This window comes from Nilaparvata lugens, chromosome 10, assembly GCF_014356525.2.
Source record: "Nilaparvata lugens isolate BPH chromosome 10, ASM1435652v1, whole genome shotgun sequence".
Taxonomy (NCBI): Eukaryota; Metazoa; Arthropoda; class Insecta; order Hemiptera; family Delphacidae; genus Nilaparvata; species Nilaparvata lugens.
In genome coordinates, this window is record NC_052513.1 from 10,969,310 (window position 1) to 10,991,388 (window position 22,079).

Here is a 22,079-nt window from a genome sequence, read left to right on the forward strand (position 1 = left end):
CTTCCAGATCTGTGGCCCGGTTGCACAAAAGCCGGTTGTTAAATTTTAGTCGTGATTAATTTTCACGAGTACCATCAGAGAACGCTCTTTCGGAAAGAAGGCTTCTCTGATTGGTTCTCGTGAAATTAATCTCGATTAAAATTTAACCGGCTTTTATGCAACCGGTACTGTATCTTCGATATCTAATTCATCGTGTAAAAGTTAGCTTTCCTCTAGAGACAATTTTGATACGCTAGAACTCTAGAATCCAATATCTTGAATTTTTGTAGGTGCAAAAGTACCAAAGTTTTTGGCAAGTCACCAGGGAGGTGGAATATTCAATGTACTATTTTTTTATAAATTAAACATAATAAATATACACTGTATTTTATTCTACTTACATTATTCAAGTCTACAACTGTATTATGTCTCGTGCTGTTTCACATGCAACTAAAATAGTGTCTTGTTAACTTTTATTGCCTACTTATAAGAAATAAGACATGATTTTATACTTCAGTTTGAACCAATAGAATAAAAGGCCTGCACAATTAACCTTGACCAAAAACATTGATAATCAGCCTACTGCGTCAACTGCTGTTTATAAAGTAAAATTCTCACTTTCTCTCGATATGAAAGGTAATTTGCGCAAATTCCTAATATTGCAGGTTTACAACAAAAAATATGACTTTATTGCGGCACGTTGATCATAAAATACATGCGTAGTGGGCATTTGGTAGGCTTAGTTGTATTGTGGGCCGAAACATTGACGGCATTAACATAAATTTGAATAGATTCCAAACGAACCATAACTTTTATAAGTGTTTTGTTCCGGTTCCAGGTTTACAAATTGAGTGCTGTATCAGCGATAGGTAGGCCTGCTCATTGCATATCATCGTGTGATATTCAAATTTCAGTAATTTGTATTCCCCTAAGTTCAAGGACGTGGTTTGACAACATGAAACATCTGCAATAAAAAAGGAGTCGGTAAGTTAGGAGCGACGTAGAAAACTTCGCAGCCTACTTATACTCATACATAAGGATTATTGAAATGGGTCATATACCTTCTCAGTGAAACTGATATAGATTCGCATACAACAGTGACAGTGAACAGTGAAAATAATTCCCATAAGTTCTATTGCTGTAATTTATACTCACTCGGCCGGGCTCAGTGGAAATAGTCCAATTAGAGCTCGTGGGAATTATATTTTCACTTTTCACTGTCTGCACTGTTGTGTGCGAATCCATAGGTTTTCGGTCTGATCAAGTTCCTTCTCCTGATCCATATGATGTAAGTTAAATTATTGGTGCTCATAAACACAGCACTGAAATTGATCAGTTGCGACCTGAAAACTCTGACACCAGACCTGAGCCAGCCAGGTCACTCGATATTATTATTATTATTAACACAGCATACAGAGAATTTGATGAGCAAATTTTGAAAACAATTTTCATCACCCAATGGATAATGGTGAGCGTGAGCAGTAACCTAATATTGAAAAATGATCAGATATTGGAAAAAATAACTATTATAAAATTGTGTTACCAAATTTCCCAAAAGATGTATGATATCTTGGATTGCTTAATTAGGCTAGTCTTCTACTAGGGTACGAACAGAATGGTCGATATTCAGCTTTCAGTATAAGTCACGATCGAGATCGACTTTCCTAAAGCCGTGTCCACACTGAACAAATGTTCGACAAACATGTTTGTAGAAAAAGTTTGGGCAAATTTTATTATGTTTGACAAACATTGTTTGCCCGTGGCCAGTGTGGATGCATAACCAAACAAAAAAATCTGGTGTGGTGCACTCACACAACTTTCCTTGCCGTTATGAAAATTGATTACCTGACGCTAGTGTACTCGCGCATCACAAGTCTACTACTCAAAGATATGAGACAGCTGGTGATAGGTCAATAACTCTGGAAACACACGAGGTCTGCTATCTCTTAGTAGTGAATGATTTAATAGAACCAACAGTTGCCAACAGTTTGCAATTTAATAATCACATTTTCTCGGATTTCAAGCTTATTTTCAATTTTAGGTGGAAATGTTACTAGACATTAATTGCAGAGATTTTCATGCTCAATCTTTTCCACTTGAAATTTTCCGTTTAAATTGTATATGAAGGCTGATAATTGAGAATCCAAAATCAAACTTTGCATAGATGGGATGAAGCACCTGAAATTTTTACAGATATAGGACTTGTTGCAGTTGATAGAGCTTATCAATGACTATTCCAGGTATGAATTTGATCAAAATCGTTGGAGCCGTTTTCGAGAAAATCGCGAAAAACCCTGTTTTTGAGAACATTTTTGCCATTTTAGCCGCCATCTTGGATTGCATTTGATCGAAATTGTTCGTGTCGGATCCTTATAGTGTAAGGACCTTACGTTCCAAATTTCAAGTCATTCCGTTAACTGGGAGATGAGATATCGTGTACACAGACGCACATACACACACACACACACACACACACACACACACACACCACACACACACACACACACACACACACACATACACACACATACAGACCAATACCCAAAAACCACTTTTCTCGGCTCCGGGGACCTTGAAACGTATAGAAATTTAGAAATTGGGATACCTTAATTTTTTTCGGAAAGCAATACTTTCCTTACCTATGGTAATAGGGCAAGGAAAGTAATATTTGTATGGGGGAAGAACAGGTTTCATGTTTTACAGCTGTCAAAACTGAAAATGTTTGGAAAAACAATAATTTATTGTTTGAGAAAGAATGATTGTCCAAACTTTTTGAAATGTTTGTCCCTGAGCTCCTCAACAAACATGTTTGCCGAACAGATATGTCGAATATTTGTTCAGTGTGGACACGGCTTTACGTGTCCTGACGAACACATTGTAAAGCATGGTTATGAACAGTGCGGTTTTGTCTTCATTACCGTTCAGTACGATGATATTCAATAATTGTTTTTATAATTAACAGCTGATTAGTGGTATCGATCGAAACCGAACCGTGGTAAGACCGAAGATCCGAACCGAATACACGCGACTAGTTCTGTTCGCTTAGTTACGTATGTTCGTATACAAACATGATGAATACACTCATTCATTTCTCCAAACTAAATTTTGGTAAACTCATTTGAGAGAGATCTGGCAAGCTTGGGGTAAGAAACTGTAGGAGGCGAGCAAGTGATAGGGATGATTGGAGGCGAAATGTTGAGGAGGCAAGGTCCTCAGGGATTTAGCGCTTCGTAAAAAATGTTGAAAAAAAATGATCCAGGAAAACCGTATTCATGAATTCAACATTAACAATTTCTATGAGTGTGAAAGGTAAACGTTTGTATAGCTTATTAGATATTAAAGATGCATTTTATCACATTCCACTTACTAAAGAATCAAGTAAGCTGTGCTCATTTGCAAGTCCAATTGGGACTCTTAGTTTTAAGAGAATGCCTTTTGGTTTGGCAGTAGCACCAGAGGTTTTGTTGATGTCTCAATGTGAGTTTATATGTTGACAATATTTGAGTACAACTTCATTATATAAGTAAAAGTTCAAGTTCAATGAAATTAAATATTGAGCCATAACATAATTCCTACTTATTGAGAACTTCAAATTGTGCACACTCATCCCATGATTTTCCCAAATGATACTCTAGTATTAATTTTTTCCAAAGAATCACTTTACTGTGCGTACTTTAATTTTTGTGGAGGGACTTCAAAATTCAAAAGGAGTACCTGATCAATCCCATAAGTCGAGAGGGCTGAGAATAGAAAGTCTGGATCTTTGTAAGGCTGCTGAAGACTGAAGGGTGTCGTTGTCCCTTCAACCAGATAGATTTAGGGATAGAGCATTGCTGAGGGTGGAATAAGACCAGCCCCAGTGCATCACTGTATTGAAGCGTGGAACTGATGGAGGCCCGCAAGGGGAAATTCAAGCGGGGAGCAGGCAAGAGCACTTAAGCTTTCAGCCTCGAAAATTTTTATAAATAGAGGTTGGAGTTGAGGGAATGAGATTGGTTAGGGGAGTGAAGTACTGTATATGATAGAAGATAAAATCCTGACAACAGTCTGATTTAAATTTTGTAAGTTGTTAGTCTAAAAGTAAGATATTTTATGTAAGGAACGCAGGTCACCATGATCCAGTGTTTCAGTGAATCATGTTTGCATATCATCAGTAATATTTACAAATAAGACGTTTTTTTCAAATTATACCTCCTTGTATACATTCCAATTCCGGCCAGGTGCCCGGCTCTTGCAGAAATCAGAAGACAATACTTCAAGAAGACCATGCTCTCCGTCGCTGATCTGAATGTAGACAACTGGAAGCTAGTGGGACAATACTGGGGAGATGCGTGGTATATTTCATGATCCAGGAGTTCAATTTTTAATTATACACCATAGTGTATTATTGCTCTGATTTTTCTCTTTCATTGTATGAACCTTTTTTCGCATATTTCTCATTTATTCTTTTTCAATTTTTATGCTATTAAATTAATTTTCAATCGATTGAAAGAAAATGATGTAATCAACAGCTTACCAACTCCTCCTGACGGCTCTTTGCCATGTAGTATATGCCGGCGTGATTATTGTAGATTAATTGTATAAGTATAATGCAATTACATTCAATAATAGTTATTTGTGCAACTAGTGCGTAAAGTGACAGTTTGCTGCACCGAAAGAAACGTTTACGCACGAGCCGTAGGCGAGTGCAGAATAATGGTTTCTTGAGTGCAGCAAACGAACTTTGCACACGTATTTCACATAAAATTTTTCCTACAGTTACCATTGAATATGAAAAGTGTGTAATTATGGGTAAAATTCCCTGAAATCCATCATATGTTTTTCTGTGTACGGTAATTTATTATTAATAGAAACCTTAATTTATTTGAAATTCAATTATAATGATTAGTAATTCAATTGAAAATTTATCTGACTGCTTGAACGGGGTTTATCTTATGTAAGCATTGAAATGACTATTATCAAGGCACATAATAAATAGGCAACGCCGTTCTCCACTGCCATATTAAAACGTGGACCTCACTATACCACAGTCAGTGTTACCAACTTAATTTTGATTTTCCTGCTCTGGTGCTCCATATAACCTACTAACTATTTTGCGTTGTCATGTTGCAAATCTGGAGTACGCAAAGTAATACTTTGCGCACTAGAGCGGAAAAGTGATTCTTTGCGGCCTGCAATTAGTGCAGAAATGGTCACTTTTCAAGGTATCTGTAGGAAAAGGTATTTTTTATTATTTATACATTTCAATTCTTAAATGATTTGAAGATGTCACAGGAGAATTCAAATTGATTGAATTTGGAAGTGGAAGTATAACATATGATTACAGTGGAAAGGTTGAGAAGATCCTATTAAAACTAGGGAGGACTATAATATTATACTATATAAAAAAGTACAGCGTTCAAGTTCAAATTGTATGGATTCAATAACGATATATTGATGATGAGAAAAGAATAATTGGTTCATTGCTCATGAAAGTTTCACACTTCTTTCATAAGTGATAATCTTTTGACATCAATAAAGCACCTTCCAATCTCCAGAATCCATCTTGATTATTCTATTTCTATTTAACTGTTGACTAGATATTCAATTACTGAAACTCAATAATGGCAAATGCAAAACATTAATGGGTAAGGTTTTAAAGTTCCCCTTTGCATGGGATACTCTTTGATCATGAACTGAGACCCGCAAAAATCGAGACAATCGATTCTTAGATTGAGGCTTGACATAATTTGAAATTTGAAGCCTATCAAGTTTCAAAAAGTTATCAAACAATGGATAGGAGAATATAATCACTATGATGTTTATGCTGATGGAAGGAGAGTGCGGTATTGAGTTTGGAAGGAGCATACAAGCATTTACATCCGGATAAGTATTAACAGAACTTGAAGGAATCTGCAATATTAAAAAAATATATGAATAAACATATAATAACTTCACTCACATGGGCTACTTTTTAACAAATGAATAAAAACAATATGAAAGTAATTTTCAACTTGAACCATTTTTAAGTTTTTAAAAAATAAAGGGTACTTCAAGATGTTTATATTGTTTTTATTAATTGATTGCATCAAGCTTTACTTTTTTCAACTCGTGTAGACTCATTTCATTTCAATGTAGAAATTCATGTTATTCGCAAGTGAATTGAAGCTATTCACTCAGTGGAGAGATTTCCTTTTCGATCCATTACAATTAATGACCACATTTTTAGGATTCACCCAATAAATTTTCAAAATTACTATTATTCAAAACTGCATTCTTCCACAAGGTCTACCTTAGCCTACTTTTCAATAACTTAACACTTGAGACAAGAAAGTAGATGCTTGGAGTAAAAAGAGGGAGATCGCCCAAAATATCCTCAGTAAGCTCTGGATACAAGAATATCCCGATCCAGAAAAACAAGATCAGTACCTACTCATCGAACGAACGTACAGACTTTTCACAGAATCTTTGCAGACTTTGAATTGAATGTTTAAATCACACTCATTTATACCTAGGCAGCCACATTTAGTTTGTTGACTGTAACTCGAGTTGTTTCAATTTGCTCTATTTCGCTTTATTTTCATTTTTTATCTCAATTTCCGAAACAATTTCCATTGTGGATACAGATTTCCCCTTGGCCAGCTTGTTTCTCTTGCATTACATTATTAAGATTATGATAAATTCTACTGGAAGGCTGAAAACAAAAAGTGTTAGACTTTAATAACGTAGAAGTCATACGTCATACGTCTGCATGACTAATAGCTTTAAGGTTAGCAAATGACAAGGAGGTATTAGTGGACTCCTAGAGCAGACTGCAAAACGTAAAGTGGAAATTGGCGATGATGACGATGATCGTGATGATGATGATGATGTAGATCAACTCCGCATTTAAAACGTTTGGCCGTGAACTTGTATTACAGACGAAACATGGACAATGGCATCGTTATTTTAAATGGGCTCGATGTGCATACAGCATGACAAAGAGGGCCAAACTAGAAATAGAAAAAGATGAAGAAAGATTGGAGATGAATAGTCAGAGTGAGAAAGAGCAATCAGACATGAATAGTAATTGAGACAGAGAGCATCAGACCAATATGTAAGTGGGTAGACACACAAGCAGAAGGAAAAAGACTGATTGCTGACTGACTTCATTCATGTGATGAGAAAATCCGCTTTTCATGCTAACCGAAAATAAAATAATTGAAAAGTCGCTTTCATGTTGAAGATACGGAGATTGAAACAAGAGAAAATGGTGGAACCTTTCAAGCAATTTGAACAGAAATTTGCTTGAGTAGCATGTTATTTACACATTAGTTAATTCTAGATAAAAATTATTTATACAATTTTGTTGGCTATCACTTTATCATCATTTGTGCTGATTTGTATCATAAAATTCTATCATAATTAGAAATTCCATCCCTTATTTTGAAAAATATTTTATGTCTGCTCCTAGGGGTTCCTAAGAAGTATTTCATAACCTACTACAGGTATGGCTTCTGGGAAAAAATTTCACAGTTGAAGAATGATACGAATGATCCAAATAACAATATGTTAATGAGCAAACGCATAATCTATTGGATGGAAAGCCTCTCAAAACAATCTTCAAGACTTGAATGCATAATTGCAACACAACTAAACAACTAACCTAAACACCAAAAGCAGAGAAAACCCTCAGTAGGCACAGAATCAGTACAAGAAAGTACTTACTTCCACAAGAGAATTTGATAGTCCTCTGTTGTAGAGATTAAACCTATATTTTTATTCCCATTTGTTATTTCAAGACATATTTACTTAATGTTCTCTCTCCTCGCTTCTTGATAATGATCAGTAATTCTATTATTGTAGCCTAGGCTAAAAATTTTCATTTTGAAATATTTTTTCATTACTTTAAAATTATTTAAGTGCATCCCAATCAAAATAAATGGAACCACTAATTGGTAGCTTGATTATTCATTCCACTTTCCTCTGGAAACTATTTTCTGTAAAATTGAATTCTTTGGAAACTCTGTACAGAATTCTAGGAGATTCTGAATGAAGAAAAATGGAAAATTGAGTTTGGTGCTTAAAATGTACTGCACATCTTCATTGCAGCACCAATTCAACTCGAGGGAATTATAAAAGTTGGCACGGTTCTGAAATGTTGCATGATTGTAGAAGCAGATACATTGTCGGGGGATAATAATGACTGGAGGACAGAGACCCTGAATGTCGGCGCAGGGCGCAGCGCGCCCAATCATCATCATCCCCGGATCCCCTATTCCGTCTGTTAGAAAAATGTTGGGTGACCTGGTTTCAGGAAAGCCAGACAGACAAATCGATCAGGACTGAACAATGCCAGCTAGAGCTAGTCCGACAATGCCTACTGCGCAAATGGAGAAGGGCTTGCCCAGTTCAACATTTCTCCATTAAAAATTCCCATAAATAATTCTAATATCCAATCTCTTTCTCTGTGATTTTAAGTAGTTCAGTTAATCATGTCTCAGTGTAGGCTGTTGAAGTCTCTGTCGTTTTCGCTGCATTCCTTGAAAGACTGTAAAATAAATAAAAAATTGTTACAGGTTAAAAAAGAAGAGGATTGGGCTGCGGTACTGGAATACTGTATTTTCAATGATCATAAAAAAATTTCTGATAGCTGAAAATTTTCAGTTCAACGTTTTTTATATACGGAGGAAACGGAATTTTGCAAACATTGAGACATGCAATTATGTGATGAAAATTCAAAGATTCAGGGATCTCTAACGCAGTCTGCGTCTTCACCCCTTTCCTTCAGGGTATTATTTTTCTGAATAATTTGCGGATGACTATGAAAATCAGTTTTAAAATTATTTATATCCATTTGGATATTCTCCATTCAAAGATCCACATTAAAAGAGTAGCTCTTTCAGAATAGTTTTTCAATATACATAAATATTTTTTTTCAAATTAACAATAATTGTTTTTTAAATAAATGAAATGATCTCATCTCATGATCTCAAGACTGAAACTATCTCGGATATGAAATCGTTTAAGAATATAGAATAGATGAACATGTTAAAGTGATGGAGATAAGATGACTCTGAATTTGGACAGTTTTGGGGTTAGTCAGACCTAATAGTCTGTCTAGATATCTAGACAGTCATTTATTATTCATAAGAGCTTCTGAAAATATACCCATCCATACCCATTAAGAGAATTATCTCAAAAAATAATTCATAGTTTGATTATAAATATATCAATGAATTTGTAGGATATAATCCATAAAATACAAATAAATGTAAACGTGAGATATTGTAACAATAAATCATGAATTTGTAATTTGTAGACTAGCCAATAACTTGTTCTTGGATTGAAGATTCAAATTCAAACTTATATGGGTGACATAACTTTTTAGAGGGATGTAAAAAATTTCAAAATATCTGTTGTTTGCTTGAATTCCTTGGAAAGGAGATCATCAGGTTTCAGTTATCATTAATTGTTTGAAAATAAAAATCTGTACAGGACAATATTGTCAAAGACCTTGAATAGAAAAAAAACAATAAAAAATGTCAAGTAAAGTACTTGTCAACTATCAAAGTTGATAGGCCTACTAGATTGAAACTACAATTAATAGTAATTAAAATATTGAATTATTATTATGTGACAAAAAAATTAATTTCACAATAATCTGATCCAGCTCATTCTTCCCGATAAGATTTTTCCAAGAGCCTCTTAACCTTCAGTTGGCTCATTGAATGTAAGGCCGAAAAAATCGCACATGTGTGTTATCGTTTTATAACGCTAAAAGCTCCCATTATGAGATTAGCAAAACCTTGACTGTAAAGTATTGAGTGAATAGATGAAATAAAATCTGAAGCAAGGTGAAAAACAGAGAGAGGTTCTACAAAGAAAGAAATTGTATGAGAGAAATGAGAGTGAGAGCTTGTTTGGAGAGAGAGAACGAGAATAGATACAAATTTGCTGTTGTTTATAGAGACGTGAATAATTTTGTGGGAGTGAAAAAGATGAATAGATTGGAGATGACGATTTGCGAAAAAATGTTATTTATAATGAATGTTGCGAATTCTGTTAAATTGGATCAAGGTTAATGCGACTGATAACAAAGCAGATGATCTAGACCTTGCCACTCGATGATGTAACAGCATCATGCTTCGTATCAACAACAAATTATCACTTCGCTTCAAATAGATTGTTGATTGTGAATTTTCAGGATAAGACTTGTTAGATATTGTCTCACAATATGTTTGGTTTTATTCAATTATTTTATCTAATCATAAATATTGATTTTTTTATTGTTCATTGTGGGTTTTTGTATGAAATAAAAAATGTTGGAACTTGTCCAAATTAATGATATTTTTAAACAAAATAATAATTTTTAAATGAGCCTATTTAATTTATAAGTCTTTGCCAACTTTTGTGATTAGGCAGGAGGTAAACATATACCGTATCAAAAGTCCCCACTTCTAACCCCCTGGGATGATAAACTGGAATGAAGTATGAAATTTCAATGTTCATGACTAGCCTATACCAATAAATCTAGTATTCTAGATTCCTTGCTCTATACCATACAACATTTTAATCAAATCGCCAGGGAAGCAGTTAACTAGCTGACACCGTGGTCACGCAAATACGTTATCGCTCAGAACAATTTAGAATGGCTAAAATCTTGAGAAGACGACTTCGTGAAATATAATTAATAAGTTTGAAAATCACATCCCGGTGGTTTGAAACCCACCTAAAGCTGAGGATCCTTCAATCTCTAATTTTCATCCCTTGCATTATTCATGCATAAGCACTCTTTGTACTCAGGAAAAAACCGTTAATAAGTGTTAACTTAATTTCAATGTTTCAATTTAAAATGTTCAGCATTAGGTTTCACCATAAAGAAAGTATAGGTATGAATTTCCAGTATACTTCTAGATTGTTTTTCTATACTCGAAAAATACAGTTTTTCCATACTCGATAATTAATATGGATGTGACATTTGAGTTTTAAGAGTTAACTTTTTCAAATATATTTATTCGGAAATACAGATTTCAAAGTTCAAGAGCAATTTTATGTTATTGATTCTGATCATTGCAAAAGAGGATGTCTATAACAACGCCTCAACTTTCCTAAAAATCAAATGAAATGTATTTATTCTGCCTAATAAACGTTTCTTCAGTTCTATAGTCGGGTTGGTTGGATTGTTTGAAAATACAAAATAACAAATATTTGAATTCAGATTTGAAAATGAATATTTTTAATTATTGGAATCATGATCCGGTTGCAAAACAACGATGAAAGTTTGATCACAGATCACATAATTTTGATAAAGAAATAGTATGAAAATAATCTTAATTTGAGTTACTTGTCGTTTGGGTGCCTTTAGCACATTAGAATAACTATTGTGATTTCATGGGGCTTTCTATTACAAAATCGTGAGATTTATAGAGAGGATGTTTATATGCTTCAACCAATAGAATAACTAACTATTCGAATACGACATCATAAAATAACTATAATTAATAATTATTATATTTTCAACTAAATAGTTATTCTTTGCTTGAAAGCATGTTCAAAATACTGTTTACTACAAGAGATACATAGCCACCAACAGAAATGTTATTGATTACATCTATCATCAATTATAAAAATGAATAATCATAGAATGGTTGGGAATGAAAATTATCAATAGTATTTTTAATTAATTAGTTGTTTTATTGAATGTTGTAGTCAATTTAATACAAGATTATCTGAAATATTGCTTGAATAAATAGCTTCTAGCTAACTAGCTTCTCTTTTACAGATCCTCTTCTGCCCAACTGCTCCACTGCTCCATGGAATGTGAATTTTATTGTAATTCAATTTTGTTGGGTTTTGTGAGATTTGATAGCAAAAATGTCAATTAAAATTGATTTTCCTTGTACATTCATTCTTATATCGACTCAATCCCTGTCTGGCAAAAGGTGGTTTAGCTCACTTCGATTACTTGTGATTATGAGATTTAATTCGCCGACTTTAAACCACTCCAATTACGCCTCATCAACTCATCAAGTGAACATGTGATCAAATTTCATTTTCCTACAGTTACGTTGAAAAGTGGCCATTGCTGCACTGTTTTACAGAACGCAAAGAATCACTTTTCCGCTCTAGTGCGGGAAAAATTTTTCTGCACTCCAGATTTGCAACATGGCAACGCAAAATCTTAGCAGGTTATATGGAGCAACAGTGCAGCAAAATCAAAATGAAGTTGGTAACAGTGACTGCTGTGGCTGCTATAGTGAGCAGAGGTGCAACCAAGCACAACGCGCTAATTATTATTCATTGTTATGGGCAATTATCATTCTTCAATCGCGGCGTTGTCGGACTTCTTCCCATGTTAATCTTATGGGTTTATTTTTACTCCCTTGGGAGTAAAAGTGATCACTTTTTCCCGCTGGGAATTATTTTTAGTCCCATGGGAGGAAAAGTAGTACTTTAGTATTCGATTCCAGGGTGTAAAATGAGACTTTTGATAGTAGGTGGAGGAAAATGAATATTTTTAATTATTGGAATCATGATCCGGTTGCAAAACAACGATGAAAGTTTGATCACAGATCACATAATTTTGATAAAGAAATAATATGAAAATAATCTTAATTTGAGCTACTTGTCGTTTGGGTGCCTTTAGCACATTAGAATAACTATTGTGATTTCATGGGGCTTTCTATTACAAAATCGTGAGATTTATAGAGAGGATGTTTATATGCTTCAACCAATAGAATAACTATTCGAGTACGACATCATAAAATAACTATAATTAATAATTATTATATTTTCAACTAAATAGTTATTCTTTGCTTGAAAGCATGTTCAAAATACTGTTTACTACAAGAGATACATAGCCACCAACAGAAATGTTATTGATTTACATTATTTACAGTGGTTGTGAGAGTCTGTTTGGTATTTAAAAATTTAATTTTTAAATTTAATAATAATTCATTTATTCAAATAATTTCAGATTAAAATTGTGTTCAAACAAATAATAAGCATCTCAATGCAACTGAGTGACAATTCACAAGACATGATATTAAATAAGAATATTGTTAGAAGGTTAATTTTACTGGTAATAAGGTACCCTTTGTAGCCTTAAAATTCATTCAACATGGAAATGAGCTCGGACTTAGGATAGAATATAATGGACAAATGTACATAGAAACGAACCATAGCATGTTTTCTATACTTTGTGAATTTTCTTGTGATGATATTGTTACCTAGTTTACCATGTGTGGTATTGTTGTATGTATGTATCTGCTTGTTCACCAGTGTAGAGAATGTACTTAGTAATATATGTCAGTGAAGTTATGAATACAAAAAAAAAATAATATTCACTGATATAGGTAATTTGGGAATTGATACAAGCTACTATAGCATTCAAGCTGACATTATTTATTCATTAAATTTATCATCAATTATAAAAATGAATAATCATAGAATGGTTGGGAATGAAAATTATCAATAGTATTTTTAATTAATTAGTTGTTTTATTGAATGTTGTAGTCAATTTAATACAATATTATCTGAAATATTGCTTGAATAAATAGCTTCTAGCTAACTAGCTTCTCTTTTACAGATCCTCTTCTGCCCAACTGCTCCACTGCTCCATGGAATGTGAATTTTATTGTAATTCAATTTTATTGTAATTCAATTTTGTTGGGTTTTGTGAGATTGGATAGCAAAAATGTCAATTAAAATTGATTTTCCTTGTACATTCATTCTTATATCGACTCAATCCCTGTCTGGCAAAAGGTGGTTTAGCTCACTTCGATTACTTGTGATTATGAGATTTAATTCGCCGTCTTTAAACCACTCCAATTACGCCTCATCAACTCATCAAGTGAACATGTGATCAAATTTCATTTTTCAAGTGGCTCACAAACCTTTGGAAAAACGTTAAAGCTCTGGAAACTCTGAAATCCTCCATCGGTTTAAGGAAATTCCCGTGATACCCTCTCTCTCAGGCACTGAGTTTGTATCTGTGTACCAAATTTATGCTAAGTTTGGCCAAAGCGGTATCAATAAAGTAGGTAGGGAAAAACATCAAATTTTGTGAAGGCGTTTCTTTACAATATTTTCTGGAACAATCTTATGCAGGTTGCTGGAAACAAGTAGTTTTCTTGGCTGTGTTTTTTTGAGTCATCCAACTTTGTAATTAGGTAGGCCTATTTTGTTTCTAATCAAAAATCTTCACTAATCTAAAATTTCACTAATCTAAAATTTCATTAATCAAAAATCTTCACTAATCTAAAATTTCACTAATCTAAAATTTCACTAATCAAAAATCTTATCTCAATCTTAATCAAATTTTATTGTACTGAAGGTGAAGGTGATTTGTATTTTTTCCGAAGCAGGTCTCAAATACCACGCTACTATTTTATATATAAAAGAAGTTACTACTGTAACTTTTAATAGCAGGACCTAATACTAGCACACAGTTCAATGATTGCATTTGCAATGGAACTACTTCAGTACTGTACATCGCCCTACTCAAACTTGCACACGCACAAGTGCGCACGCGCGCACAAATATGCATGCACATTGCTGAGTGCCGTTGTAGGTGGGATCCCCTTCACCCCCCCACCATCAGTGGCCCCTTCATGATATAGATAGCCATCAATGTAGATAGATATGTAGCAGTGACGAGTGTATAGATTTCACATATATATTTAGGAGCGCTAGTATACTGGAGCGGGGCACGTTATTTCCGTCGCGGCGGCCTCCCATCCCCGCTAGTCACCGGTGTCGTGTCGCTTAACCTTGAAACGTCCAGAGGGCGTCAGACGCCTATCGATCGCTGCCAAGGGGTCGTCGCCCCAAGCTTTTCTGCGCACCTCTATCCACGCACCTCCTCCTAGTACACCCCCCCCCAACCAAGTTTGTACTAGCCAGGATAGAAACTACTACAACTATTTTTATAGAATCGTTTTATAGTTGCGACGTCGACCTACTAGTAGACTCTGCTCTGTCTCAGTAAACCCTTCCTCCTTCTCACTGCGACTCAAGTCAGATTCACTTCATACTGTCAGATTTGCTTATAAATAACACCATGCTGACAGCTCAAAGTGAATTCAAATCTCACTATACAGCTCACTAAACAGTGAAGTTGGAACTTGTGTGTGCATGCAATTTCAATACTGCAGTTCTGCCCAGAAAGTATAGAATGTATTAAATTCATTCTGTTTATGCCCTCACTGCCACTTCCTATTCTCAACAATCTTACTGACTTTTCATATTTTTTCTTAGTGCGAGACCATATCAGGCGTTTTCAGATTGGCAGAGCAGGAAGCTCTCCAGTTTGCTGATTGGGTTGGCCCTGAAAAAACGCCTAATATTATGGTCTCGCCCTTAAATACTGGAAAACTTAGTGCACTATCGGCGCCAGTAATGCAACGTTGAACTACATAGTATGTTATACTCTGTACAGAATTACTTCTTACTTGGGACGGACATGCGCAGCAGAGAAAGCAAACAGCGGGAGGGATACAGAGGCACAATGTTGCCGTTTTGAACGTTGCGTTCTCCAACTTCTATAGTAACTGTTCATGTGCTCATGCTACACATGCAAAGTTTACTGTCTGAAAGCAGTCAGACGATTGACAAATTGGCAACTGCGCGTCTACCTATGACTCTATCAATCACTGTAATTGGCTGATCTCCCTCCATTTCTCTGCGCTGCATATTCCTTCAAGTCAGAAGTAATTTTGTACGGACTATAGGCTTTTTTCAGGCGTTTTCAGAGTCGGCAGAGCAGGAAGCTCTCCGGTTTGCTGATTGGGTTGGCCCTGAAAAAACGCCCAATATTATGGTCTCACCCTTAAATTCAGGAAAAGTTTGTGTAGGTACTGTCGGCGCCAGTAATGCAACGTTGAACTACTGTGCCGGTTGCACAACAGCCGTCTTTTCAAAAACGCCTTCTCTGATTGGTTCTCGTGGATAATCACGGTTAAATTTTAACCGGCTGTTGTGCAACCGGGCCATAGTATGTTAAGCCGCGTTTACACCGGAGTTGGCAACAAAAAATTTCCAACTTCGATTGCAGACGCTAGTTGCCGATGGAAGTCTGCAACTTGTACTTGCAACCTGGGTACATAGTTTGTTTTTAGGTCTGCAACCTGCAGCTTGAAACTAAACTTTACAGTATGTAGAAAATCAGACAGTATGTAGAATGTCGAGTGCTGAAGAGGTTGTTCTTGCTGCGGCAGCGTGTGTTATTTTATCAAAATGTAAAAAACCGAGAAGATACTGGGTTCGACCTTCATTGCAGGCAAGAGCAAAGTATAGCGGCAGCGATCTTTTAAATGATTTGAATCGAGATGATACAGATCCTTTGACGGGAGAATTGAGATGCGATGGCAGTGTAAAAAACTTTTTAAGAATGTCAAGTGACGATTTTGAAAGTTTAATTGTTGGTATTGGACACATAATTAGTAAACAGGATACTAACTACAGGAAAGAAATTCCAGTGCGAGAAAGATTGGCTATTACATTGCGCTTTTTGGCGAGTGGCGACTCTTATACTAGTCTCAGTTATTTGTTTAAAGATTCCAAAAGTGCGATATCTATTTTAGTGCCAGAGGTTTGTGAGGCTGTTATAGGTTTCCTGAAGGATATCATACAGGTGGGCAAAGAAAGAAAATTACTAAATATTGTTATTTTTAGATACCTTTTATTTGTTTACGTTGTGCACTGAGTTTATAAATCTAGACAAAAAAAGCTGCAACCTGGTAGTGACTTGTAAATAAAATATGAACACAAAGTTAAGTTAATGTTTCAAAGTAACACAATTCATAAAATTAGAAATAAATGTATACAACAGAAAAACTCCAAATCAAACAAAGAAACTCTATAGCTTAAGTAATGTATAGCTTAGCTTACATTATAACTTAGTTAATGTATTGGCATCTTCATCGACCTCAGGCTCCAGAACCACTTTTTCCCTTCTTATTAATTCGTTGGAATGTTGTAATCAAATTCCTCATTTTAGACTGGACTTCAAGTTTGTTTACTTTTATTTCCTGGGAAATTTCATTTCAAGCATAATTTTTCAAATTTTTGTTTTTAAAATCCGAAAGGGTGTGTTTCCACAAGACAGGCTTCTCTCTAAACAACTCTATCAAAGTAATGACCTGATCATTTGTCCACTCCACTTCACTTGAAAGATTTTCCATTGCACTAGCACAAACATCAACCATACACAAAACACAACAACTCACGACGACTAGCCTGCTTGAACTAACGCAGCGCGACCACGTGGAGCCAACAGGCGGGAGGGGTAGCGGGGTAGTTGCAGACTCAAGTTGCAGCTCAAGTTAGCGCTGCAACTTGCATTGCCGACCGGGGTTGGCAACCGCCTTTGATCTTTACCGACTCCGGTCGGAAAACCAAATTTCGGTTGCCAACTCGCAAAATCGGTCTCCAACTACGGTTGGCAATGCGAGTTGCAGTTGTTTTAATGCGTGCAACTTAAAATTGCCGATAAATGTCGGCAATCATTGGTTGCCAACTCTGGTGTAAACGCGGCTTTAGGAAGCAATAGATATCACATAACACAAAAATCGGCAATTTCAAGCCTGTGCTCTCCAATCGTTATGTTGGTTTTCAAAAACATCTATAAACACTGCCTCCATGTTATACGACTCATACAGTACCTATTTTCAAATATACAGTATAATAAAATGCGATAAATTATTATACATTTTCAAATTTCACATTCGGTATAAGGAAGGCTGGTAGGTCGAGAATGATATTTCAAGTTTGGAAATTTGAGGGCAACCAGTTACCATTTTACAGTGAATATTCTTGAACTTGAGAGAAGAATACCCCCCCTTCCCACCGCCCAAAACTGTACCAGCAAAAGCCAACCCGGTGTACCCTTAGTAAAATAGGGTCTTATGCTGATGAAGGCTCCTTATTCCCTATCAACAAAACGTAACCAGTTACGTAATTCAGTGTTGATCCCATACAAGGATAGTATATACCTAATGTCTCTATACTATTATTGGATTCCATAGATGATTTCTTTATAATCGCATACCTTACCCAATTATATTGGACCTTAATTATACCTTATTCATTTTTGGAATATCCATTACTTTTGAATAATAAGTATTGATAAAGATTCTTACTATTATTATATTTTTCAAATAGGAAACTTGATCTTTGCATCAATAGTAAAAAATTACAAATGTCCCTATTAAAAATGTTGTATTTATTACAAAATAATTATTTTCAACAGCATAACTCTATTTTTCAAACTACCCCTTAACTTATAAACTTCAGGTACGGTAACCATTTACGATGATTATTTTAACTTTTAAAATACTGTATTTGTATCTGATCAACCCATGAGCTCGATCTGTATTAAGTTCTAAGAGCATGAGAATAAGTAACTTTTAGACAGCATAAGAAGAAAAGATTTCTTCATAAGGAGGAAGGAAACCCCCTTTACCAGTAGATTAGTTTTATGAGGAGCTAATCATAGGTAAAGAATGCCAATAATCAAACTATTGATTGATGGTATTTTCAAATTGTACAAGTTAATAGATTGAATAAATCTTTTCCTACAGTTACGTTGAAAAGTGGCCATTGCTGCACTGATTACAGAACGCAAAGAATCACTTTTCCGCTCTAGTGCGGGAAAAATTTTTCTGCACTCCAGATTTGCAACATGGCAACGCAAAATACTTAGTAGGTTATATGGAGCAACAGTGCAGCAAAATCAAAATGAAGTTGGTAACAGTGACTGCTGTGAGGTGCAGAGGTGCAACCAAGCACAACGCGCTAATTATTATTCATTATATATTATAACCAAGGACAACGAGGACTTTAGGATTTTAGGATTAAGGTTTTTATCAATAATAAAATTACACAGAAAAACATTTGATGCATTTCAGGCAATTTTACCCATAATTACCCACTTTTCATATTCAATGGTAGCCTAACTGTAGGAAAAACCTAATGTGAACGTTTCTTTCGGTGCAGCAAACTGACACTTTGCGCACTAGTTGCACAAATAACTATTCCAATTCTTATTCAACATTCAGGCAGTGCAATAAAGAAGCGAAGGAAATTTATAGATCAACCTTCTCTCACAACCTTGATAATCATGGAACTCTTATACAACTCTAGTTCCATAATATGAATTGGTAGGCTACTGACCATTATTTATGACAAATGAAATATGTGGCAATCAAAGCGAAATATGCAAGCAAAGTTTGGGAGGGAACAATAATGAGTCATCCTTTTGTTTGCACACCAACAGTATGGTAATAATTATTAGCAAGGACAAGCGCGTGGTCTGAGAGATAAAAGATGTCATTTTTCATTAGTGAGACAGAGACAGCGGGAAGCAGACCACTCGTCATCCCGTTGCCATGGAATCCAGGCGGGACAGTCCCTTGCTGCAATTGGGGTCCGCGACCCTTGTTAGGTTAGGGTGGGCGTATTCTCATCAGCGGTCTCATTTATTCGTCTTCAAATTGAAATCCAGTCGCAAGTCATTTGCTAAATCTTGCAGTCAACTGTACAGAGAGAACGGGACCTTAATTATCAATTACTGTCTGCAAATCTAGTCGATTCTAGATGAAATGAACAAAGCAATATGCCAGAAATTCTAGAATGAAATGCCAGACTGCAACGGTCCAATTAAATCGGCTCCGAGAAGCAAACTAGGGATTTTAGTTTCGGGATGAATAGCTTATTTTCAACGTCATTGTCAAGGCTATTTCTTATAACTTGTTAATTAGATTAAACAAATATTCGCATCTAAATTTATAATTTGTGACAAGGTAGTCAGGTAGCTTTCCCACCTATCAAAAATATAATATTACGAAATAAATAATCAATTATTCAGAAATCTATGTATTTTAATTGGTTAGAAACTTGAATAATACTGTACGGAACTAGTTATTCCAAGAGAAAAACTTACTTAGTTCCTTTACTAAAAATGACAGTACTATGACAAAGTAATGATGATTGGTGAAAAAGTATCGTTAACTCCTTTTACAATCTATAAGATTGGATTTTTCCATTTCCCAACAAGCAAGTGCGAAACTAACTTTGCTCTTTGCACTCAAAATGGGCTAATTATCTATAACGTGCCGCGTTGAAAATTATACTCACGAAGTTGCTGATTTTCTAGTAAATTAACTAGGGTAATGAAAGATTTTCATAAGATTCTCCGTACCGGACCGTTCCAAATTCAGTACCGGTACCAAACAACTGAAATCGAATGAAGTAACGTAAACTAACTTCCCCTACCTCTTTACCTAACAGTCATTTAAATTCAGCACTAAAATTGGAGGGACATGCAAATGAAATTTAAATTAAAATCATTGAAAGTTAATTTACACAGTAACTCCGTGGTACTGATTAAGCTTCTTAGCTAGTAGATACTATATATTTTCAATTTCGACTTCGGAAGCCTCAAATGAGTAAAATCATTCTATCATGTTCGATTCCTACTGCCATCATATATAGGTATTTAATTAGCCTACTACTGCCGAATGTAGACCTGTCTATCAACCTCATCATAAAATGCAAATGTATCTTTAAAAATGCATTATTTCATTTAATCATTATATTACATCTGAATGTTATTTCATAAGCTACTTGATGTTAGAAATAGATATAAACATTTATTGGAGGAATGTTTGGAAGCTAGAAGGGAGTTATCAGCTTGGAAGATTAAGGTCGAAGTTGAAGCCTTCAAAACGCAAACAATTTTCGGAAATGTATGGTTAGCTATCCTCGTTGCTATTCACTTTCGTTGTCGATTTAAGTCGGTTTCTCATTCCACGAACAGCGACCGCCATCCTAGCATTTTCAATTTCCCGGGTCAGGACGCAGCTTTTCGCAAGTAATATGGCAACAGTCGGAGGTTTATCTGGCGGTTGGTGGTGGGAGGGGAGAACGAGACGAGAAAATTGCTGCCAGGGAACTGTGACGCATCAGGTTCCCCCTTCCCCCCTTCAATTTCCCCCTGCGAACCCCCCTTCCACGGTCAACCCCTGGATGGTATACGGTAGGTCAAGGACTTTCCCGGGTAGAAGCGCCACATTTCCCGCCATTATTCGGATTTCCCGCCTCCTCACCTAAACCTAACCTAAAAGCGTGTGCTCGCTCGTTCGTGCTTTTTCGGAACCGAGGATATTTTGATGAAGGTGGGACGAAGTGTGAGGCTCGATTTTCATCCTCTTTTCTCTCCTCATTCTGTGAACAAGTCTCCTTCGCAAATTCTCTCTCTCATCTCTCTGTTTGTTCTCTGGCAGCTCTGAGCTCATTCAACCTAGCTGAATGTGACCATGACCTTCCCCGGGAAAACACACTGAAACCTGACGCTTCCAACCCCCAACCCCCAACCCCAACCGCCACAGCCCGATAACGATTGAGCTCTCCTGACCTAATCGCATCTCGCTGATAACGCAGCGCAGCAGCCCACTCAAAATGTCACAGGTCATCATCACTAAAGTTTCCTTTCCCAATTATTATCAACTTCTCTTCTGCTTTCTACCTCCGGTAATTCACTTTGAATCTCTATTAAAAAAGTCATTCAAGCCCTGAAATTGAGTCTAATCTCACAGCTACAAGGTAAAGTCTCTTTTTAGCGTTGACCTACTTTCATTAAAAGCGTCGTATGAGCTTAAAAAACATAATTTTCGTAGAATATCGTGTTGAATCTTTTGAATATGTGATTATTTGATGAACAGCTTGTGATGATAAGTCATTAGGCATTTGACATTAGTAATGAACAAGACTACTATGTCTGTTCTATTTACTGACTCCTTGTATAATTATTATATTACAGTATGTAAATTTCATTATTGTAAGATTTCAAAACTGAGGTTATGTATTATTAGTAATCTGACGTTTCCAGTAGCAATGTATGTATGCATTGAAGGAATAAAATCATTCTTATTCATGGAGGATGTTACTTTTCAAATGAAACATCAAAGGGATAAACAATCCAAAAATCAGAATGAGTTCAATCATTGGCGAATATTTTTGATTAACTGAATATTGGCAATAATGTTGCTAACTGTATCTTTTCTCTATGGTTAAATGTTCTGTTTTAGGCCTACTCATCTTTTCTCTCTGTCAGATCGGAAAACTTTCATCTCATGTTT

At 35.5% G+C, this 22,079-nt stretch overlaps 1 long non-coding RNA gene across 3 annotated transcripts in view; it reads left to right on the top strand.

The window, feature by feature from the left end:
• LOC120353267 overlaps positions 1-13,664 on the top strand; it is a 54,805-nt gene extending 41,141 nt beyond the window's left edge. Inside the window, exons 3-4 of one of the 3 annotated variants that reach the window (XR_005572258.1) lie at positions 818-963; positions 11,723-11,908. This is a non-coding gene — a long non-coding RNA (uncharacterized LOC120353267). Of the gene's footprint in view, positions 1-817; positions 964-11,722; positions 11,909-13,528 lie in introns of those variants that run through there. The other 2 variants (XR_005572259.1, XR_005572257.1) reach the window with 2 other exon arrangements.
• Positions 13,665-22,079: the final 8,415 nt, after the last annotated feature.